At 42.1% G+C, this 24970-nt stretch overlaps 1 pseudogene; it reads right to left on the bottom strand.

Annotated features, from left to right (window-relative positions):
* Positions 1-19545: 19545 nt before the first annotated feature.
* On the bottom strand, positions 19546-22234 carry LOC145392972 (E3 SUMO-protein ligase ZBED1-like; annotated as a pseudogene).
* Between the last annotated feature and the right edge of the window lie 2736 nt (positions 22235-24970).

Below are 24970 nucleotides of genomic sequence, written 5' to 3'. Positions count from 1 at the left end.
GAGAGAGATGACATGGGAATCGTGAGGCTGCAAGGTGTAGAGGTGGTAAAGGTAGATGAATTCAAACACTTGGGGTCAACTGTACGAAGTAACAGAGGGTGTGGAGAGAGGTAAAAAAAAAAAGAAAACGCAGGCTGTATGAAGTGGGTGGAGAAAGAAGACAGGAGTGATCTGTGACAGAAGGGTCTCTGCAGAAATGAAATGAAAAGTTTATAAGATTGTAGTGAGGCCAGCCATGTTGTACGAAATGGAGACAGTATCACTGACAAAATGGCAGGAGGCAGAGTTAGAGGTAGCAGAATTGAAGATGTTGCAATTTTCAGTAGGAGTGATGAGGTTGGACAAAATTAGAAATGGGCATATTAGAGGGACAGCACACGAACATCAGTTTGGGGACAAAGCAAGAGAGGTGAGACTGAGATGGTTTGGACATGTGCAGGAAGAGGGATGAGGAGTATGTCAGGAGGAGAATGCTGGAAATGGAGTTACCAGGCAGGAGAAAGAGAGGAAAACCAAGGAGAAGGTTTATGGATGTAGTGAAGGAGGACATGTAGGTGGTAGGTGTAACAGAAGAAGACGCAGAAGGCACAGTAAGATGGAGACGGGTGATCCGCTGTGGCGACCCCTAAGGGGAGAGCCAAAAGGAGAAGAACCACTTCCTCAGAGATGTTTACCTATGCTTGGGCAGACAATTTTGGCCTCAATCTGCCTGCCAGAAAAATGGGGTCCCTCCACTATGAATTCTGCTGTGCTAACAGAGGGAGTTACTGCATTGATTAATAAGCGGTATGGTTTATATTGCAGCGCAAACTGCAGTTAGTGCAAACCAGAATTGCACTGCTCACGTGCCTGCTCTACAAGACACACACACACACACACCTACCATTTACACACGCACCTACCACCTACACACACGGGTCGCCGACAGAGACGGACCTCTTCCAGGATCGTGGGGAAATAAAAACTGAATCACCGATGAAGGGAAGCTGAGCCTAATTGTGACTGTGTTAATGAGTGCGTGAGTGGTGGTCCCATCGGACAGTAATAAAAAAAAACGCAGTTTCGGTCATAAAAAGTATAAGATAAAATGAAAACAGAAAGTCTCCACATGGTTGAATCATGGAGGAAACGGACGGTGCATTGTTTACGGTCAGTGAGAAAGAATTTGAGGGCTTTTGTGAAGAGGACGTGGGAAAAGGAAGTATTAAGTTGAACCAGACAAGAATAGCAGGTGTAGAGAAAACAGCAGAGAGGAATGACCAGGAGATAAAAAAGGTATGGGCAATAATTAAAGAGTTACAGGAACAGACCATAGAACGGGAAAACGAGATCAAAAGTTTAAGGAGTACACTGGAAAAAATCGGTGCACGTAGTGATGAACAAGAAAGGGAAGTTACTGAATTAAAAGTAAACAATGAATCAGCCTTGAATGAAATACAACAGCTTAAGAAGGAGAATAAGAGGTTGGAAGAGGAAAGAGACATGATGAAAAGCAAACTAGAGGAGTATGAATCCAAGTCAAGAATACAGGAAGAGCACATTAAAGAAATCAAGGAGCAACATAAGGGGTGGAAGAAAATTCAGGAAGAGGGAAATGTAAATTTGAGAGAGATTATAGACCAACAAAGCAAGGAAAAAGTGGAGAGGGAAGTGGTTAGGGTGTTGAGAAGTAGAGAATCTTTAGTTAGAGATGTAGCAGATAAGAAAAAATGTATAATAATTTCAGGAGTTAAAGAAAAACGTATGAAAATAAAATCAGACAGAGAAAGAGAAGAACTGAGTAAGGTTAAAGAAATAATATCAATAGTCATGGAGGAAAACGAGGAAGCTCAAGAAGAGATTGAAGAAGTGTTTAGGTTGGGAAAGTACGAGGAAGGAGGCGCAAGGCCATTGAAGGTAAAGTTCAAGTCCCAAGCAACAGTTAACAAAATTATCAGTAGAACATGGAAACTATCGGACAAGGAAGGGTTTAAAAATGTTTGGATAAGAAGAGATGCAAATGAGGATGAAAGAGCTAAAATAAAGGACTTAGTAAAGGAAGCAAAGGTAAAAAACGAACAGAGAACGGAGGAAGAGAAGACAGTGTTTTATTGGAGAGTCATGGATCAGAAGTTAAGGAAGTGGTACCGGTGGAGAGAAGGAGAAAAGAGGGTATAGAAAACACCAAAAATCATTGGAAGGTGGCATATACTAATGCTGATGGTTTAATATCAGCAAGGTTAGAAATCAACGATCTTTTGAGGATACATGAACCTGACGTTATGTGCTTTGTAGAGACCAAGTTAAGAGAAGATACTGATGCTCATATGGGAGATGGTAAATACAAACTGTGGAGAAGAGACAGAAAAGAAAAAACAGGAGGAGGAGTGATGATAGCAGTGAAGAACAACATAAATGTAGATACCGTGAAAATGGGAGAAGGCAGGGCAGAAGTGATAAATATGAAATTAGAAACTGGAGAGAATAACAAGCGAGATATGGCATTAGTGTATGTTCCCCCTAAGACAAGAGCATGGAGTGATGATGAATACCAGGAAATGCTGTCAGACATGGCATGTTATTTACAGAAACTGATTAACAAAAGCAACAATATAATTTTAATGGGTGACTTCAATTGCAAAGAGGTGAACTGGGAGGAATGGGACTCAGGAGGCGGCGAGGATTCGTGGGGCACTATATTATTAAATACAACAATGAACAATGTGATGACGCAATGGGTCAAAGAAGAGACAAGGTTCCGAGGTGAGGACACACCAGCAAGACTAGACTTACTTTTTACCAAAGAACCCGATGTAATAGAATCCTTGAAATATCTGTGTCCTATTGGAAAAAGTGATCATGTGGTCATTGAGTTCCAGATGATAACAGGGAACGTGGAGCCAAGAGACAAGCTTTATAGGCAGGGAAGATACAACTTTGGGAAAGCAAATTTTACAGGATTGAGAAAATTTTTTGAAAATGCAGATTGGAGAAAATTCAGAGAAACAACAGAGATACAGAGGAAAAGGGATATTTTTCTAGACCTGTATAATTTGGGAGTGGAAAAATTTATGCCAAGAGTAATGGGGAAAGAAAACAGGAAAAAAGAGTGGTTTAATAAAAGGTGTATGATAGCAAAAAAAGAGAGAGGCACAGCGTGGAAAAATTGGAGAAAGAGAGGTAACAACAGAACAAAGGAAAAATATAAAAGAACTAGAAATGAATACACAAGGATACGCAGAGAAAAAGAAAGGAATTTTGAAAAAGGTATAATAGACAAATGTAAGGATGAACCCAAACTGTTTTATAGATTTGTTAATGGCAAACTGAAACAAAAGGAAGGAATCACCAAACTGAAAGTAGAAGGAGAGGTCTATAAGGATGCGGAAATGCAAGCAGAAATAATGAACAAACGTGTCCAGTCAGTTTTCACTAATGAAAGTGAGTTTGTGGAAGTGGAGGTAGTGACTAGAAATGTAGTGATAAAAGATATAAAAGTGGAAGTACAGGAAGTGTATAAACTACTAGAAAACTAGAAACTCAAGATGTAAGGAAAGCCCCAGGACCAGATGGAATCTCTTAATTGGGTACTGAAGGAATGTAGAGAACAACTGGCAGATAAGATTCACAGTTTAATTGTGTGTTCTCTTGAAGACGGGAACGTGCCTCAAGAATGGAAGATGGCAAATGTGGTACCAATTTATAAGGGAGGAAACAGGGAAGAACCTCTGAATTATAGACCAGTGTCCCTAACAAGCATGGTTGCTAAATTGTGTGAAAGAATTCTGAAAGACAGATGGATAAAATATCTGGAAGAGATGAATATTTTGGCTGATAGTCAGTTTGGATTTAGAAGTGGAAGGTCACGTGTTTCCAACTTGTTGAGTTTTTACTCAAGAGCGATTAACGTGCTTCAGGAAAGAGAAGGTTGGGTGGATTGTGTGTATTTAGATTTGGAGAAGGCCTCTGACAAGGTACCCCATAAGAGACTAATGTGGAAACTAGAGCATATAGGAGGACTGAAGGGGAACCTCCTAGAATGGATGAGAGACTTTTTGAGAGAAAGACAAATGAGGACAGTAAAAAAGGATAAGATGTCTGGATGGAGGGAAGTAACAAGTGGAGTCCCACAGGGCTCAGTGTTGGCGCCAGTAATGTTCCTGATTTACGTAAATGATATGGTAGCTGGAGTGAACAGTTATGCAAGTCTGTTTGCTGATGATGCAAAGATCATGAGGAAGGTAGAGGTTGAGGAGGATTGCAAAATGCTGCAGGAGGATCTGGATAGGATACATGAATGGAGCCGGATGTGGGAAATGAAATTCAATGCAATGAAATGTAAAATATTGGAAATGGGTAAAAGTACCACGAGGCCATCATTGAATTATTTGATGGGTAATGAACCAATCACAAAAGCGAGAGAAGAGATTTGGGTGTGCTGGTCCAGGACAGTTTGTCACCTGAAAAGCCCATTAACAAGACAGTTAGAGAGACGTATAAACTCCTGACTAATATAAGAGTAGCTTTTCATTATATGCATGAGGAGATCTTGAAAAAATTGATAGTGGCCATGATTCCCCCCAGGTTGGAATATGCAGCAGTAGTGTGGTCCCCACACAAAAAGAAAGATATAAACAAGATTGAGAGAATACAAAGAACAGCAACCAAGATGGTCCCCAGTCTGGCAGATCTGTCGTACAGAGAGAGGCTGGAAAAGCTGGATTTGCCCTCCTTAAAAGAAAGGAGAAAGAGAGGTGACATGATTGCAGTGTTCAGGACCATGATTGGAGTAGATAAAATTGACAAAGAAGATCTGTTTTTATGGGATAAGAGAGTAACAAGAGGACACGGGATGAAGCTGAGGAAGCCAAGCTGCTTGAAGGATATCAAGAAATATAGTTTTCCTTACAGATGTATAGACCTGTGGAATAACCTGGACAAAGAGATCGGCCAGTCTAAAAACTTAAACCAGTTTAAAGCTAAATTTGACTTATTGAGAAACAAAGACAGGACCCCATGAGCGTAGCTCATTTCCTGTATATCACAATTAGGTAAATACACACACACACACACACACACACACACACACACACACACACACACACACACACACATCCTTACATCAACATATTTTACTAAAGTCCTGATATAAGAGATGATGTTACACAGATATTTGTGGAGTAGCGTACTGGGTGACTGTATACATACGAGGATGTGAGATGGAGCTGCCTGCCAAAATTTGGTTATTTACAACCACAAGCAAATGGTAACCAAGAATTTCTCCCCACACTGAGCACTGTCTTCCATTTTTTTTTTTTTCCCACCACAGACAAGACATTAATTTTTTCTGATACTAGCTTGTGTAATTCATATTGCTATGACAAAAACAGTTTATATAACACCAGCCACAGATCCAGCTCATCATGACACTGAAAGTTTGCTCATGGCTGTACATATGCATAATGCCTGGCGGTGTTTAGCTGAGTAAGTGTTGCCATATACCCTATAGTATTGATGTTTTTTCCCCATTACAAAGTTACCTGTATTATGCTATTGTCACAGTTTTGTACAACATTCCATCATTACCTTGGTGACAGTACAGAAGCATATACTGCACGTGAATTCACTTGTTCAGTAGAGAATATTTTGTGCGATAGGATACTGGTAGTGAAAATTCTGTTGGGAAGAAAGATAGCTGTGATTATATCGGCATATGCTCCACAGGCAGGATTGGATGAATCAGAGAAAGATAGATTTTGGGATGATTTAATACGTGTAGTGGGTGGTATGCGGGATGATGAGATAGTGATTTTGGGAGGGGACTTAAATGGTCATGTAGGTGAAGCAGCACAAGGTTATGAAGGAGTGCATGGGGGATGTGCATATGGTCTAAGGAATGCAGAAGGGGAAAGGATACTCGAGTTTGGGGAGGCAACGGACATGATTGTGTGCAACACATATTTTAGGAAAAGAGACAGTAGGTTAATTACGTATGAGTCTGGGGGAAATAGCAGTCAGATAGATTATTTTCTGGTTAGGAGGGCCGATCGGAGGTTAGTGAGGGATGTTAAAGTTATAGGAAGTGAGGAGTGTGTGCAGCAGCACAAACTATTGATTTGTGATATGGTGCTTAAAGAACAAGTGATGAAAAAGAGGACTTATGTACCTAGGAGGAAAATATGGAAGCTGAAAAACCAAGTAGTAAGGGATGCCTTCTATAGCGAGTTGAGGAGAGTGGTGGCTGAACAGGGAGCTGTAGAGAGAGGCGTTAATGAACAGTACAGAGCCCTCAAGAACAATTTCTTGAGAGTTACTGATGTAACATGCGGCTGGACAAGAGGACCACCAAGACATAAAGTAACTTGGTGGTGGGATGAGGGTGTAGAGGCTGCAATTAAGGAGAAAAGAAGGCTTTTCCGGGAATGGAAGAAGGGTGGTAGCAAAGAGGAATATTTGGCTGCCAAGCGTAGGGCTAGGAGAGAGGTATACAGGGCAAAGTCTGAGTCACAGAGACAATTACTTGATAACCTAAATCATGGGGAAAGGAAAAATATATTTAGGGTGGCAGGTGAGGTGAAGAGGGATAATCGGGATATCATAGGTGAGCAGTGTGTGAAGAATGATGAAGGAAGGGTAGTGGTGAACAGTGAGGATATTAAAGATGCATGGAGAGAGCATCATAACCGGTTGTTGAATGAGGAGTTTGACTGGGACAGGGAAGGTTTGGAGCCAGCAGATCCAGTGTCTGGCCCTTGGCCTTTGATTGATACTGTTACTGTGAGTGAGGCAATAGGCAGGATGAGGGTGGGGAAGGCAGCAGGTGTGTCTGGGTTGACTGCCGAAATGTTGAAGGCCTCAGGCGACATAGGGGTGAGTTTAGTCACTGACCTGATAAACAGGATTATTTATGAGTGTGTTGTCCCAGATGATTGGCTGAAGAGTATAATTGTAAATGTGTATAAAGGGAAGGGTGATGCCCTGGAAAGAGGAAATTATAGAGGTATAAAGCTTTTAGATCAGATAATGAAGGTAATGGAGAGAGTTTTAGAAGGTATGATTAGAGAAAGAGTGAATATTGATGAGATGCAGTTTGGGTTTATGCCAGGTAGGGGGACCACTGATGCCATATTCATTGTTCGACAGCTTCAGGAAAAATATATTGGTAGGAGAAGGGATCTTTATTTTGTTTTTGTTGATTTGGAAAAGGCCTTTGACAGAGTCCCTAGAGAGGTGGTGAAGTGGGCAATGAGAAAGCTTGGCTTGGAGGAGTGGCTGGTTAGGGTGGTTATGGCCATGTATGTGGGTGCTCACACCCAGGTGAGAGTGAATGGAGATTTGAGTGATAAGTTTTCCGTGAATGTTGGTGTGCATCAGGGGTCAGTCTTGAGTCCCATGTTGTTTATCATGGTACTTGAAGCCCTTTCACGTGACTTTAGAAACGGACTCCCGTGGGAGTTGTTGTATGCTGATGATTTGGTGTTGACTGCAGAGAATGAAAGGGAGGCGGAGGAAAGGTTTAGGAAGTGGAGAGATGGTATGGGGCAAAAGGGTTTAAGGGTAAATGCAGATAAAACAAAAGTGATGATATCTAGGGTTGGTGGCGGTACTGTCAAAGACGAGGGAGAGTGGACATGTGCAGTTTGCCACAAGGGCGTGGGAAGTAATTCCATCTTGTGCAGTGTGTGTGATAAATGGGTGCATAAGAGATGTAGTGGTATCAGAGGTAGACTGCGAGATAATGCTGATTTTATGTGTACGGCGTGCCGGGGTGAGCAGGTGGAGATCGTCAGACGTGAAAGGATTGAACTTGCTGGTGAATCTCTTGAATGTGTGGAAGAGTTTTGTTATTTGGGAGACATGTTGTGTGCTGGAGGTGGGGCTGGAGCTAGCTCTGTGGCTAGGGTGAGAAGTGGTTGGAAGAAGTTCAGGGAGCTCTTGCCTCTCCTGACATTGAGAGGGCTCTCCCTACGTGCTAAGGGGTCTTTGTATGCAGCATGTGTTAGGAGTGTAATGCTGTATGGCAGTGAGACCTGGGCAGTGAAGGAGGAAGACATTCGCCGGCTCAGACATACAGAAATGACAATGATTAGGTGGATGTGCAGTGCGTCCCTGCGTCCAAGGTCTGGAGGGGCTGGGTTTACAATGGAAGAGTTGAGAGGTAGGACGGGACTGGAGTGTATTGGTGTTGTGATGAGGAGAGGTAGATTGAGGTGGTTTGGACATGTGGAGAGGATGGGGGATGATAATTGGGTGAGGAAGGTGAGAAGTGTTAATATTGGGGGTGGGGTTGTGAGGGGTAGACCGAGAAAGACATGGGACGAGGTCATTAAGTGTGACCTTAGGGTTAAGGGACTGAACAGGGAGGCTGCAATGGATCGTGCAGCGTGGAGAGCCACCTTTAGGTGACCAAGGCCGACACATGCAAGCATGTTGGAGCCTTTAAAAACGAAACGAAACGAAATATAAAAAGTGGAAGCTTCCAAAACTGTTAGTTCTGCCATAATACTCAACTTCATTATGAAGAGGACATTATTAGAAACAGGGTGTTTGGCTGACCCTTCAAACAGGAGACTTAATTATGTCCTTTTTTTCCCCTAGTTCAAACTCCACGTCCTTTCAGATGTGAAGTACAGTATATTGTACAGTTTTCTTTTAATCAATGTTATGAACAATATTTCACTTGCCTTTAACCAGTTTTTTTCTTCTTTTTTACTTTGGATCAATATCATGATTTTAAGTCTGTGGCTAACAGTACTTAATACATACTGACTTTTTTTTTTTTTAAGATTTAGATGCCAAATTTAAGGCAGGCTGAACTATGTGCGAGGCAATCTAGTAATCATAAAGGGGGATAAGATTGAGTAACCCATACTTGGGATCAATATCATGATTTTAAGCCTGTGACTAACAGAACTTAATACATAGCTCTTTTTTTTTTTTTTTTTTTTTTTAGATGCCAAATTTAAGGCTGGCTGAACTATGTGGGAGGTAATCTCATAAACATAAAGGGGGATAAGACCATGTAATCCATACACGCAAGTCCTGTCTAGGGTGTGGCAACCAGAAAATAAGATTTGAAGAGAAAACAATATTTGTGCAATTCTACATTCCTGAGAGTTTAACCCCTACATGCCGGGGGTTTTCTGATGTCACCCACTCCTCCCCATGGGGAATTTCCATGATTTTGGAAAAAATATCCTTACTTCAAACCTTAATATCTGCCAAAATATAATAGCCAGAGAAAAAATTAAAGATACATAAGACTCACCACCTCTTCCTCTATCAAATGAAAGTATCCCCACGTCTCCAGGTGGTCCCATCGATGAGTAAGGATAAGTTAAAGATGACTGGTTTTCCATGTTTTGGTGGGCTTATCTGAGTGCATGCCACTGCTAGTGACCTTGGACTCGCTGGCTAGTGCTGGCAGCACTGACCAGAGTGGTGATTGTAACACTGCCCAGCCTCCCAGAATTTTCCACTCATTCTTCCACTTTTCCTTTTCCGTCATAAGGATGAATCATCACCATGCTCACGTGGCTTCCCATAGGGTTTTCCGTCCATTTCATAGCGCCACTATGTCCCATAGGTGTGTGGGAAAAGAATAGTTCTTTGATTTTGCGTACTCACTTCTTGCGTCAGTTATAATAATTTCCCTCTATTACGGCACTTACATTTGCACTTGACATGACAACTACGGGTAATTGCATTTTAAGAAGAAAATGCTCTGGCTGTTTCACGCAGTATGGTTGAGTATGAGGTAATTACTTGTACAGAAATTGTGCCTAATTTGTACTAATCAGAGGTACAGTATTGTGAAATTATTACCAATGTTATACATAACTTACATTTTTTGTACTTCGCGTCACAAATACGCTTATGCTCACATATTCACCATTATTTTCTGAGTAATGAGGGAAAAAACTTAGTTACAGCCAGCCAGGTCATTTGCTTCCTCGCCCGTGCACTCCTGGTTTTCTTTCATGTAGCAGGTAGGGTTACTCAAGGTATTTCCAATCACTGTTTCACAAATAACTATAAACAGTAACACTTATTGCAATGCACTTGTTAAACTTATTATAAAACACTTACTTCATAACACTTAACTAGATATAACTTATATCTTATATTTCACGTACGTATAAAAAAACACTTGTGCATACCTGTTTCCTATGTACAATTTCCTACACACCTGTTCAGTACCGAGCCCTTTCCCTGGCGGTAAGGGCAGAACTTTCAAGGAGGTCGATGATGCAATCAGCCCCGTGCGTGGGGGAGCGAAATTGGACAAGGAGGATGAGGAAGACATCACTCTACACTCTACCAATGCCGTGTACAGACCGAGCTGTGCGTCAGCAGGGTACCTTGGGTACCTACCTACCCTATGGTTGTCACAGAAAATGGTTGTGGGTTAAAAGCATGGCGGGAAGATGCCTGCAGCTATACAAGTCAACTGGCATTGCTCCGCGCCCCAAATCGTGGCTATATAACACGTCAACTGGGGTGTAGGGGTTTTAAGGAAAGTATCCTCCGCAAATATTGAGGTGCTGAGGAAAGTAGTGGTGGTGGTGGTGGTGGTGGTAACAATGATGATCTATATAACCCAACACATATTCCCTAACAGTTTTTATTTTCACTGTTCTTACACTTGACTTTTCACACTGATGTCATACCAAAGTCTTCCTTTAGCATCTATGCCATACTGTCCCCCCAAACATACACACTTTTCCTACACTGTACTGAGTTACTTTTAGCTTCTGCATCAATTCACGGCTCACTCAATTAACCAACACATCAAACCAAGATTCACCTTTTCAGTGACAACGATGATAAAGGCAACTACAAGTTCACTTTCTCTGTGATGATGATGATGATGATGATGACAACTACAGCACGGCACCAGGTTTCGCGAAATGCAAATGCTAAAACACACTTTCACAGCAGCCATCATATATTCCCATTAAAAAAAAAAAAAAAAAAAAAAAAAAAAAAAAACACCCTAGGGCACCACAAGTTTCAGATTCTCACCACAGCAAAGTCTGCACCAACATTCAGTTTTGGCTGCTTCCCACATGAGTTCAGTGTGTCCACAAGTTGAATGTTACACTATCGTGTCCTTGATGAATACTTTTTTTTTTTAATGCAAAGAAAGAACCAAAGGTCAGAAGTCGGCAAATTGTTTCTTCCATGAAAAACACAAAAACAAATTAACAGTGAGCCAAATTCAAGATCTGTTCATTTCGAGATGCCTGGACACACTGTGTTTGAAAGACTGGAGATCATAGGAAGTAGGTAATACAGACAGAGGGAGACAGTTCCAGAGTTGACCTGTTGCATACATGAAGAACTGACAGTAATGGTTAACTTTTGCATCAGAGAGCAGGACAGAAAAGGATTGAAAGTTTGCTGCTAGATGGGTGCACATGCCCACCATAGTGGTGGAAGGATGCAGGCAGACAGTTCAGTGGAGCAGTGACCATTGAAGTTGCGACAGAAATGTGATAAAGATGCAACAGTGCGATGAAAAGACAAAGGTTGATGGGAGTCAGTAAGAAGAGGTGAGTTAATGAGATGAAAAACCTTAGTCTCCACCCTGTTGAGAAGAGCTGTATGTGGGGAGCCTCCCCACACGAGAGTTGTACTCTACACAGGGGAGAATAAAACCCATGTATAAAGTCAACAACTGTGCAGGGGTAAAGAAAACACGGAGTCGGTTTAGTGCACCCAGTTTCTTTGAAGCAGATTTTACAAGAAAGGTAATATGTTCTTTCCAAGATATATCCTGAGAGAATGAAACCCCAGGTATGTTTAAAGATGATGCAGGATTGAGCTGAATATTGTTAAAAATTAGAGGGTACTCCTGTGGAAGATTTTGTTGGGTTGATAGATGTACTGTTGCCTCTTTATTCTATCGCTACTTCCATGGTCACTGTTCCTCTGAACTGTCTGCTTGCATCCCTCTACCCCTATGACAGGTGCGTAGCAACCGTCTAGCAACAAACTCTCATCCCTTTTCTGTCCAACTCTCTAATGCAAGAGTTAACCATTACTCCCAGTCCTTCATTTACGCAACAGGTCAACTCTGGAACTGTCTCCCTCAGTCTGTATTTCCTACTTCCTATGATCTCCAGTCTTTCAAACGCAGTGTGTCCAGGCGTCTCAAAATGAACGGATCTTGAATTTGGCTCTCTTTTGTATTGTTTTTGTTTTTTATTCTTGGAAGGAACTGTTTTGTAGGCCCCTAGCCTTTGGTTCCTTCTTCCTTGCATTAAAAAAAAAAGAAAATGAGTTTTTGATGCATTAAAAACAAGATTGTTTTTACTGTAATCAGAGATATGAGCTAAGTCAGACATTACGTGTGCCATAGCCCATTCCCTTGTTTGTTGAAGTAACTGCTGAGATCGACACTGCAGGATGCAAATGGAAAGGTGGAGGGTGGAGTCATCACCAAATGAGTGGATAGGGTTAGATGTTCAGCTTGGAAGGTCAAGGATGAATAAATGGAAGAGAGCTGGTGATAGGACTGAGCTCTGAGGAGTACCGCTACTGATAGCTCTAGAAGAAGAAAAGTGGTTGTCTTCAACAGCAGCTATGGAACAACTAGAAAGGAAGCTAGAGATGAGGGCACAGACAGGTGGATAGAAACCATAACAGGGCAGTTTGGAAATTAAAGATTAATGCCAGACTCAATCAAAAGCCTTTGAGATGCAAGTGCAATGGGAAAGCCTACGTTGAAGTCCCGAAAGAAGAACTGATGGAATATGTCATCTTGGGTGGGAAAGGAGGTCCGGATGATGATGATGATGATGATGATGATGATGATGATGTGCTTCAAGTGAAGCCAGAGGTGGACGGGGCAATGGTGGAAGTGGTGTAGGAAGGCGTGAACCTGGAACAGCAGGCAGTAAAGGGAAGGCCAAGTGTGACTACTGCAAGGGGGTGAAAAAATGCAAGTATGATGACGTTAAAAAATAGTCATGGCAGAAATGGAGGAATTACTGGGCTTTGAGGAGGAGCATGAGAGGCAAGCTTCTAGGGAGAGGCATAACAGGGTGAATGTGCTGTATCAAAGGGCACAACAAGAAAGGAGTGGTGGTGATGAAGATGGTGTTGGAGGCAGTAGTGGTGATGGAGATGGTGTTAGAGACAGTGGTGGGGCCCACTAGCCCTACCCAAAGCCTCGGATACCCCCCCTAGCATTCTAGCATTGAGTCAATGAAGCCCTTCACCCTGGTCTTTCTAGTGAGTGTTATGTTTGAATGGAGGGAGTGTGTGTGTTACACATGCAAGTAGAGTAATACTGCCAATACAAACTGTATTTAAGTGTACTGTATTGTGAAAGATGAGTTTTGGGCGAGAGTAGAAGCATGTATGGACAAGTTTGAGAGGAGCGAGAGAGTGTTGTTGATTGGAGACATGAATGGCAAAGTTGGGAATGTATAAGTGGATGGAGTGGTTGGTCAATGGGGTGTGCCAGCTGAAGTAGATGGGAATGGTAGTGCTTTGGTGGACATCTGTGCTTGTAAGGGGTTGGCAGTAGCCAACACCTACTTTCGTCATAAGATGATCCACTGGTATACATGGAGAGTAATGAGGAGGATGGATGGTGAACTTGTTGAACGAAAGGCAATGATAGACTACGTGTGTGTGGATGAACGAATGAGAAGACAAGTGTTGGACGCAAGAGTGTGGAGAGGGTGGGGGAATGGAGTCTCGGACCATCACTTAGTGATGGCCAAGGTAGAGCTGCAAAGAGTGTGGTTGAAGAGACGAAGGGGAAGACAGGAGGAAGCAGCTCCTGTGAGAAGAGTGGAGAAATTGCAAGATAGTGAGAAAATGACAGAGTATAAGAGCATAGTGGAAGAAAGATTGGGAAGGTATGAGCTAGAGCAGATGGAAGGGGTGGAAGACGTATGTAAGATATTCAAGGAAGAGATAGGCGCAGCGTGTGAGGTGGTTTGTGGAGTGAAGAGGAGATGCAAGGGTGTGCAAGGGACAGCATGGTGGAATGATGAGGTGAAATGAGCTGTGGAACAAAAGAAGAAGGCATATAGTGAATGGTTAGCGAGTAGAGATAGGGGAGATGAGAGAGAGAAGAGAGAGGTATGTGTGAGCAGGAGAAGGGAGGTTAAGAGACTGGTGAAGGAGAGTAAGAAGAAAGTGGATGAAGAGTTTGGGAGGAATCTGAGTGTGAAATGGAGGGAGAGTAAGAAATTGTTTTGGAAGGAGGTAAAGAAAGTAAGGCAGTGTGAAAGGGGAAATAGTAGGGGAGTGAAAGATAGGAATAATAGATTGTTGGTGGAGAAGAGAGAAAAATTGAGGAGATGGAAGGAGCACTTTGAGGATTTGTTGAATGTAGAGACTGAAAGCAGTGCGAGTACAAGTGGTTGGGGAATGGCTGGGAGAAGAAGAGATGAGAGGAGGGAGGAAGAGATCAGTAGGGCGGAAGTAGTGGAAGCAATGAAGAAGATTAAGTTGGGAAAGGCCCCCAGAAATTGATGAAGTGTGTGGTGAAATGCTTAGGTATGGGGGTGAGATTGTTGTGGAGTGGATATGGAAGTTGTGTAGATTGGCTTGGGAAGAGGGAAGGGTTCCAGAGGACTGGAAATCAGGTGTAACTGTTCCTTTATACAAAGGAAAAGGGGAGAGAGAAGTATATGGTAACCATAGGGGTATTTGCCTTCTTAGTGTGACTGGTAAAATATATGGTAGAATACTCATTGATAGGGTTAGGCATATGACAGAGGAGCTAGTTGGAGAAGAACAAGGGGGATTTAGGAAGGGAAACGGGTGTGTAGATCAGATATTTGTTCCAAGATGTTTAGTGGAAAAGTACCTAGAGAAGGGAAGGAAAGTGTATGCTGCCTTCATGGACTTGGAGAAAGCTTATGACAGAATAGATAGGCAAGGTATGTGGAAGGTATTAAGAATATATGGAGTGGAGGGGAAATTGTTGAGTGCTGTGAAGAGTATGCACGAAGGAGCTAGGGCTACGGTGCGAGTGGATGCCGAGCTGAGTGAGTTCTTTGATCTCAATGTGGGACTGAAACAGGGTCGTGTGATGTCTCCATGGCTGTTTAATATATACATGGATGGGGTTGTAAAGGAGGTGCAAGGTAGGGCGGTGGATGTGGGGGTGGCTCTAATGAATGAGGGTGTGATTTGGAAGATTCCAGTGTTGCTGTTTGCTGATGATACAGTATTGTTGAGTGAAGATGAATAGGAGTTGCAAGGTTTGGTGAATGAATTTGGGACAGTGTGTAGGAGGAGGAAGCTGAAAGATAATGTAAACAAAAGTAAAGTTATGGTGTTTGAGAGGAATGAAGTCACAGAGTGTGAAGTGAGGTTGGATGGTGAGGATATGGAGAATGTGGGTGCATTCAAGTACTTGGGTAGTGTGATGAGTAAGAATGGAACTTTGGGGGATGAAATGCGTGAAAGGGTACAGCAGGGAAGGAAGGTTGTTGGTACACTGAAAGCAGTGATGAGAAATAGGGAGGTGAGTAGGGAAGTTAAGAAGTCACTGCATGATAGTATTGTGATCCCTATCCTGACGTATGGAAGCGAGGCATGGACCTTGCAAGAGGGGAACAAGTCAAGAGTGAGAGTAGTGGAAATGAGTTACTTGAGAGAAGCATGTGGAGTGACATGGAGGGACAGGTTGACGAATGAAGAAGTGAAGGAAAGTTGTGGGGTGGATGTGGATGTGGTTGAGAAGATTAGGTGAAATACACTGAGGTGGTTGGACATGTGAAGAGAATGGAAAATGAAAGACTGACTAAGAGAGTATATGTAGGTGACGTGGAGGGAGGGAGAGGGAGAGGCAGACCGAGGATGAGGTGGAGGGATCGAGTAGAAAGGTATATGAGGGAGGGGGGGGTGAGTTGGGGGGAGGGTTGTCAAATGGTGGGTGACAGAGCGACTTGGAGGTGTTTTGTCTGTGGCCACCCTTTGCGGGATTAGGGCGTCGGGCTATAGATAGATAGATAGATAGTATTGTATTCTATGATTTTTTTATGTTTTATTGTTAATTTCTTTATGACTTAATGTGTTAATAACAACATTTCAGGTCACTTTAGGACATATTCAAAATAGGAAATACACTCGGGGGGAGTGTTTTCTTATGGGCCCAGTCCCTATTAGCTAATTTACCGTAAGGTCAATGCCCCAACTTTGGTGAAATCAACTTTCACAGCACTATTCACAGTCCCCATTAGGTGCGAACCCTGGTGCCGTACTGTACACGGATATGATGATACAGGAAGTTGAAGTGAAAACAGGTATTAAATTATCAGCAACTTCAACTCTTAATAAGGAAATTACTATATACAAGTATGAATGGTAAAAGCAGAATAATGAAACTGACCAATAATATCCTTATCAGTATTAATTTACAAGAACATGAAACAAACCCATCACTGACGAATGTTGCAATTTTATCCAGGGATGCTAATATGTGCTGGATCCCCATCACCTCCTTATGGCAGTGCTGGATGTTATATACATCACCCGAGTTCCGGCACTCTCTAATCTTTGCTAGCAGGAGATCGCTGTGCTGACGTTTCCTCTGGCTTGGGAGAGGGGAGGCCTGGCTGTCATCAAAGGAATCGGAGCCATCAATCTCCCTGATTGTTAGTGGTCTGGAGCTGCTAAAATCTCTCCCTTTGTCAGCAGCATATGCAACTTTCAACTGTCCATTAAATGAAGAAAAGTGGTCTGATACACTAGTCACTCTGTTACTTGAAGGAATGTGGTCAGATACTGAGGCGTTTCTGTCACTTGATGCTGGATGGTCTGATATACTGGTCTGTCTATTATGTGAGGACCAGCTGTCTGGTAATGACATTTGTCTATCATATGACATACGATAGCTTGATATAAAGGTCTCCCTTTTAGAGGCAGCAGAGTGATCTGATATTGGAGTATGGTGATCAAAAGAATTAGGATGGTCCAAACAATCTTGTATTCCATCAGCCAGAAAAGAATCATCAGGGTGACTTGACTCTGGCTTATGGTTCCTTTGATGCTGATCATCATACAATGCATGTGGTTTTCTAGACTGCTTAGATGACACAACAGGATCTTTTGTTGACTCTTTTCTATTCTTACTTGGCTTTATCCATGGTTCCCACGGTCCACTTGAACCTGACAGGGAGATGAATATTTAGTTAGTCATCTTTAGCATTCAGTTTTTAAGATACCTACTTATCTACAGTAGAATCTGAGTACTCTATAAACATCTGTGATGATGTAGCAACACCACAAATGAGCAACTGTATGGCAAGCAGCCTCACTTGTCTAAAACTATGCTTACTTATTGGAAGTAAAAGCTTATTGCTGGCTTCTCTGGCATACCTGAACAACTCCTGTAATATATGTAGTCGGATATGCTGGATAGGCAGTGCACACCTGACTGACTCTCTTTGGTTAAGGTCCTAAAACCCTGTCGTAGCAGAAGATTTGGCACACTGTTGCAGGTAAGACGTAATGTTGTGACTAGTGTTGACATAACTGTTTGCTCACACCTCTGAAAGAAAACATTATGAGATAACATGGTATAACATAAATACAAAAAGGCATAGAGTACATTTCAAGTGCCCAGCTGTACATGGAAATATCAACTGTGCAATTAAAATTGGTATCCATTTAAGAAATGGCTGCCTCAGACTATGACCCATTCACTGCTAACATGCATGGATGACTGTTTAGGCCATCATTGATAGAATCCATTCAGTAAGCTGTAGAACCAGCCATTCAGGGAGGTATCCCGAGGAGGATAAGTCTGCTGGTGACAGGGAGACCCTGAGCTCCTCTTTCACTAGCAATCAGGATATCCTGACCATCCCCTCTGTTGACCTTTTCAGTGTGACACTAATACAGAAAGCAGGCCAGCATACTCCAGACATAGGCATCATTACAAAAAATGATTATGATTTGATTCTGATTATCATCTGGAATATTTTTTGATTGTGATTAAATTATGATTACTTGTTTTTCGTTTTTCTGATTATGATTTGATTATGATTAGTTTTTGTAATTTTGATTATGATTAGATTTTTTCTATTTGTGCATGATTATGATTAGATTATGATTATAATCACATTTCACGGTGATTATTTATAGAAAAATAATTATTAGCAATGATTAAGGACAATGCCTAAATAGTTAGCAAATTACATCTATTAGATGCACTGTCTTCCTATTTTTTCCATCTTTCCTGTCTCCTCTTATTGCTTTTCTTTCCTTTACGGGTGGCTTTACATTGAGTGACAAGCCAAATGGTTTCCTGTAAGCCAGGAAACCATTTACAACGCTGGGTGGTAACCATATAACCAAACCATATGTGCTCCCTACATGTCAACAAGTGGGTTGGTGGAGGGTTAGTGCCCCTCCCCGTAAAACAAATAACTCAAAGTCAAATGGCCACCCATTATGGGAGTATGGCGTCTGGTAATAGATAGATAGATAAGTGCATTGTTCCATATTTGAGTACAGTAATAACCATTTTAATCACTAACTAATGGTATTAAAAACTTACATTTTGTGCAAGGGGTTTTATTGGTTTTTGCTATAATACATTATTTCTACAAATTCATTTCAAATCATGGTTCCTCAAGTCCTCCGTAAGTGTATTAATTTGTTGTGCACAGCAAAAATGAAAACAAAGAACTGCTCAATGCAAGATAAATATAAAACTGAAAAGTATGATTATACACTTGATTTCTTGTAGGCTAGTTGATGTAAGCTACATTACTTCTCAATTACATGTTGGCTGCACTTGATAAACATCAACTCCTCAAAGCGAACATCTGTCATTTTGCATCGCTCAGGACGAAAGACTTTCCCAGCAATAGAGAAAAGTCTCTCAACTGGAGCTGATGATGCTAAGATACACAGATATTGGAGAGCCAGTATTGTTAGTTCAGGTAATGTTTACTGATTCTGTTGCCAGAAGAGAAGGGGATCATTATCATCATCTACTGTTGGCTGACTCAGGTAGGATTCTACTTGTGATGGAGATGAAGTTGATGTAGATAGGAAAGAGCTTGTTGATGCTGATGGTACCATAAATCTGAACAGCTTGTACTTCTTCTTTGGTGGGGTGTCCTTATTTTCCTGAAGGGAACCCTTCTCTTCATTAGGTGTAATTTCATCTACTTCAGACCTCAGTAGAGGTTTCATGACCTTGACTTCTTCTGGTGAGCACCAGTCCACCTTAAAGTGCGGATCTAGGAGTGAAGCCAGCTGAAACATCTCCATGTCTTCATAGATCTTCAACCTTCTCTCGATTGAGCTTTTGAAAGTAGTAATCATCTTTGATTTGTATGTCTGTGATAGTTGATCGAGCTCAGCTTTCAGTCCACGAATACATGGCATTACTTTGCTTGATGTTACAACATTCTCTCCCTGACACTCTAGAGTTGCTACTTCATATGGTATCAAGAAGTCTGTTATTTCCTTTATGAGATTAAGTTCATATTTGGTTAGCTTTACTGGACAATCTAACTGATCATGCTTGACTGGATCAATCTTCAGAAGGGAGTGAAGCATCTTGTTACTACTGTTCCATCAGGTTGCATTTTTGGTCTGAGGTCTGCATTCATCTTCAAGAATGTCAGATGCTAGTGCAGAATGACGAATGTGTGATACTAGACGTAAGGCTTTTCCACTGACTTCTGATACTGGTCCTGCTTCCTCAAGCCCATCTTTCGCAGTATTTTGTAAATTATGAACAAAACATCCGACATGCCCAGGCAAGAGCTCCAGGAACTTCTCATTGTTATCAGGAGTGTCAAAGGCATCATCTTCCTCTTCACTTTCATTGTCTTGATTAGTGTCTGCTTCATCCATACCGGGAAGTGTCACAAATGCTTTAAGCATATTCCTGGCACTGTCAGTACAATTGTCAGAATCTTCTTTTCTAGGTTAAAACTAGTGATGATTTCAGTGAATGTGGCATGAATCTTTTCTGCAGTGTGGGACCCTTTGAATCTCCTGCAAACTAACACTGTTGACTGGAGCTGGAAGTTTCCAATGAAATGACATGTGATCCCAATGTACGGACGCATCTGTCTGTTTGTCCAAAGATCAACTGTAACACAAAGATACCCAACAGAACGAAATTTGTCACGGAGATGTTCTTGTATTTTTTGAGTTTGAGAGGGGAGAAGCTTGCTGCTGAGCTCCTTGCAGCTTGGGATACTGTAGCAGGGCTGAGCCTTGTTTGGAAGGGCTTGAAAGTTAGGATCCTCAACTCTTGAAAGAGGTTGGAGAGAGCCGCCAATGAAGCAAGCCAGTAACTTATTCATTTCCTTTTGGCGGGCATCGCTGTTGCTCCATTTTTTCTTAGTACAAGATACCCCGAAGTCAATTATTGGACCAAGTGCTCTGCCAGTTGTTGTTGCTGACTCCACGTTGCTGACCATCTTGACATCTGGATGATGTTTCTGCAAGTAAAAAGTACAGAATAAATTGCAGTATATATTACACACACACACACACACACACACACACACACACACACACACACATACAGAGTGCATTCTGTGTTATTTGTTTGGCTGACACACTAATTTATACATTGTTATCCAAGAGCACCCATTATTATACCATCAATTATTGTGTTCTCAAAACTAGCACTCTCAACTGTAATGGTGTGTGGATTATATCCTTTATATGCATTTTATTTAATACCATTTCTTTAATCATTTAAACATCATAAATTTAGTACACCTACAATGCATGCAGAAATGTGGCAGTAAGAGGTGATACATAATGACAGTATTCCAGCACATCCATGTGAATCCGAGCGATTTAACCATATGACTACGAGGAAGATGGTGAACACAATTTTATACACATTCACCCCTTACCATTAGAGATCCAGAGGCAGTTTACAGACATCATTGGTTGGGGATGCAAATACAAGTAATCTAATAACAAGCAATCCCTCCAGGGATTGAATTCAGGACCATGTGATTAGCATGAGTCCTACTGATCACATAGTGATATGGTTGAATCCCAAGTGTGAATGTAGATCCATCACTGTAGAATAGTACAGTATTAACAAGCAGCTTAACTCATTTCCAATAGAAAGTTGTTAGTACTGTACATAATGATACAATTATAAGTTATCTTACCTTCATGTGAGTATGGAAATCTGAAGTTTGTCAAATGTTACCACTAACAAACTTGTCACAGTGCTTGCATTTCAGTTTCACTTGAGTAGTAGGATCTGCCTTGGAGCTGCCATGAAAATGGTCCAGTATTGGTGGCCCCATGATGATATGGAGATGTACTTGTTGAGGACTGGAGTGGAGTGATGATTCTCTACCAGATGTCTGCCTTATATAGTCAGCAGCATGTGCATGTACAAACATGTTGGGTGGTGCCATATATTTCAAGCTTGTTGGAACATGTATAGGCTCTGTGTGTATTTGACTGATATATCATGGGAGATAAACAAGTACAAACATGTAAGGTGGTGCACTGCTAAGCTTTTAAAACATACTTGGACCTGGAACATGTATGTAACTGGCTAATTTACTTGAAAAAAACTGCTCCATGGAAAATACAAAGAAATAATCACAATAATCACATTTTAATCACTGATTATTGTCAAGAAAAATATGATTATGATTTGATTATGATTAATGCTGCTGCGTAATTTTTTATTATGATTTGATTATGATTACGCTGCTTGCCTAATTTTTTATTATGATTTGATTATGATTACATAATCAGAGCCCTCGATTTTATGATTTTTTTTATTTATAATCATAATCATGCCCATGCCTAGCATACTCTCCCAAACACTTATCTCTATCTCATGCACTACCTTATATGAATTTACGTACCACACAATGTACCCCACTACATCACAGGGACTGACGCCAGCAAAGACATGCAGCCAGAACACTTTGCCTCTGCTACCTAGTGGAACCCCTGGCGGGGGGAGAGGGTGCAGTGTGGAATTCACTAGTGTAGTTTTTATGACCAAGATAGGATGGAACTCAGATTTGTGCCAGAGGGTACAGGACATTGCAGTTCCCAAGCTGACAGTTCACCCAATTAAAAGGAGCCTGAACCTGGGGTAGTGCCCCAGGAAGCTGCCCTATCGGCTGGTGTACAATAGTGAGGCAGTTACAGTGCCAAGGCACACGCGGAGGGGGTCCTTGTAGCTATCTTGGTAGGGTGCCCCAAGGCCACTGCCACAGTCACTGGCCACGGCTGGTGGGATATGGGTACCGGGTCCCATGTTGGAACTTGGAACTGTGCAGGTGGGCAGGGCCTGTGGTCTGTCTGTCTCCTTTATTTTACCAAATTCCAACAAAAACAACATGAAAAAACAATAATAAAAGCAAGCCTAATGAAATTAAATCACCCAAAGGGTTCAGACTGGTATCATTGAATGTGGGTTATTTGAAGAGTAGAGCAGGGAAAGTACTAGAGACCATTAGTAGGAGGCAGTTGGATGTTGGTTGCATGCAGGATATCAGGTGTAGGAGAGGATTAACCAAAATGACTGCTGGGAGGGACTGTAGGTATAAGCTATAATGGCAGAGAAGTATAGATGGATATGGTGGTGTGGGTGTGCAGGTTGAGAAATACTGGATGGAATTTTTCATGAACGTAATAAGAGTGAACGAAAGGATTATGGCAGTAAAAATACTGTTCGGGAAAATCATGATTTCATGTATACTGGTGTATACTCCACAGGCTGGCTTGGATAATGATGAAAAAGAGAGATTCTGGGATGCCTGATACGTGTGATAAGTAGTACGGGGGATGATGAGATTGTAGTTTGGGGGGGGGGGACTTAAACGTTCATGTGGGTGAAGCAATTCAAAGATATGAAGGGGTAAATAGGGGATGTGCATATGGTATGAGGAATGTAGAAGGGGAAGGGGTACTTGAATTTGGGGAGGCAATGAACATGATTCATTTTTTATAATATTCCAAACCATTTTCCTTTATAGCATGGCATTTTTTCATTGCCTTTTCCTGTCAGTTTTGATTGGAGAGTTTAATCGGGAAGGGAGAGACTTCTTTGTTATCCTTGTCTTATTCTCCCCCCTGTGGTGGGGGGGGGGACAATCTGCCCGCACTATGGGGTGGTACTACTACTCGGCGGCCAGACTGTAAGGAAGAATTCTGCCACCATATTCCCTGCACGTTGTAAAAGGTGACTAAAAGGGGTGGGGTGAGGGGACTAGGGACCCCCTCCTCTGTTAATTTAGTTCCTAAAAAGAGACAGGCCATAGTAAGGGATGGGGGATTGAGTTATCCCCGTATCCTGAAGATTGGGTCTATGAATGTGCATGGATGTAGTACGATTGAGGCTAAGAGAGAGGAGATTGGGAGAATGTTTGTGAGAAGAAAGTTGGATGTGTTAGCTCTGAGTGAAACAAAGATGAAAAGGAAAGGTGAGTATAAGTTTGGAAGTGTGAATGGAAGATTGTCAGATGCTGACAGAGGAAGGGCAAGAGAGGGTATGGCTTCGTTAGTGAGCCCGGAAGTACAGCAGTGTGTGACTGAATGGAAGAAGGTGGCATCGGGACTGATGTGGGTGAAAGCAAAATTTGAACGTGACTTGTGGGTATTTGTGAGTGCATATGGGCCTGGTGGTGAAAGGGATGAAGAAGAGAGGGAGTCTTTCTGGAATGATGTCGATGAGTGTCTGCAGAGTTTTGGAGCGAATGTGAATGTGGTAATGATGGGGGATCTGAATGCTAGAGTGGAAAATGTAGCAGCTGAAGGTGTAGTTGGTATGCATGGTGTGCCTGGAAGAAATGAAAATGGGGAACAAATGATAGGGATGTGTGTAGAGTGAGAGATGGTGATTGGAAATACCTTGTTTGAGAAGAAAAATATTTTTCAGTATACATGGGTGAGACAGGAGGGTGGAAGGGCTGATGACAGAGCACTGATGGACTATGTGGTTGTGTCCAGGGCTGTAATGGGAAGATTGTTGGATGTGAGAGTTCTGAGAGGGGAGGTGGAGGTATGTCTGCCCACTACTTGGTGGAGGGAAAGTTGACAGTAGGTAAGAGATGGGTGAGAGCAAGGAGAGCTAGGTGTGACAGGGAGGTTTTGAAAGTGAGTGAGTTGGATAAGAGAGAAAATGATAGAGTATCAGGAGAAATTTAAAGATGAGTGGAACGCAGTGAAAGATCAGGAGAATGGCAGCGTGGAGGAGGAATGGCAGTTGTTTAAGAGTGCTGTGGTGGGGCATGTGGAAAAGGTGTGTGGTGTGAGACTGAGACGAGTGGATGGTGGTGTTAGAAAGGAAGTGAATGGTGGTGCGAGGAAGTAAGTATGGCTGTGGCTGAGAAGAGATGTGCATATGAAGTGTGGTTGCAGAGGAAGGATAAGGTGTCATATAAGAGGTATAAGGAAAAGAAGAATGGGGCGAAAAGGGCTGTGGGTGATGCTAAAGTGGCAGCAGATGAGAAGTGGGGTAGGTGGCTGACTGAGAATTTTCAATAGAATACGAAAATGTTTTGGAAGGAGGTGAAAATTGTGCGAAAGGAAGAGTCTGGGATGGAAGAACGAATAAATGCAGAGGATGGAGGGATGTTAACTGAGATGGATGCAGTTAGGAAGAGATGGGTGGAGTATTTTGAAAGATTGTTAAATGTAGAAAGGGAAAGGGAGGCTGAGACTGTGGCAGATTGAAGGGTGCAGAGAATAAATGTCTTGGGAGAGTTGAATGATTCTTTGATCACGAGGGAGGAAGTGCAGGAGGCAGTAGAGGAGATGAAAACAGGGAAAGCTGCAGGTATGGATGGGTGTGCTATGGAATGCCTGAAAGGTGGTGGAGCAACTATTGTTGACTGGTTAGTAAGATTGTTGAATGTGTGCTTTGTGCAAGGTATGGTGCCAGTTGACTGGGCAAGTGCTTGTGTGGTCCCATTGTATAAAGGTAAGGGTGATAAGTATGAATGTACTAGCTTTAGGGGTATAAGTCTGTTGAGTGTTGTAGGTCAGGTGT

Source organism: Coenobita brevimanus, chromosome 23 (genome assembly GCF_032717465.1).
Source record: "Coenobita brevimanus isolate Jiangsu-jjx chromosome 23, ASM3271746v2, whole genome shotgun sequence".
NCBI lineage: Eukaryota > Metazoa > Arthropoda > Malacostraca > Decapoda > Coenobitidae > Coenobita > Coenobita brevimanus.
This window is presented reverse-complemented; position numbering and strand designations above follow the sequence as displayed.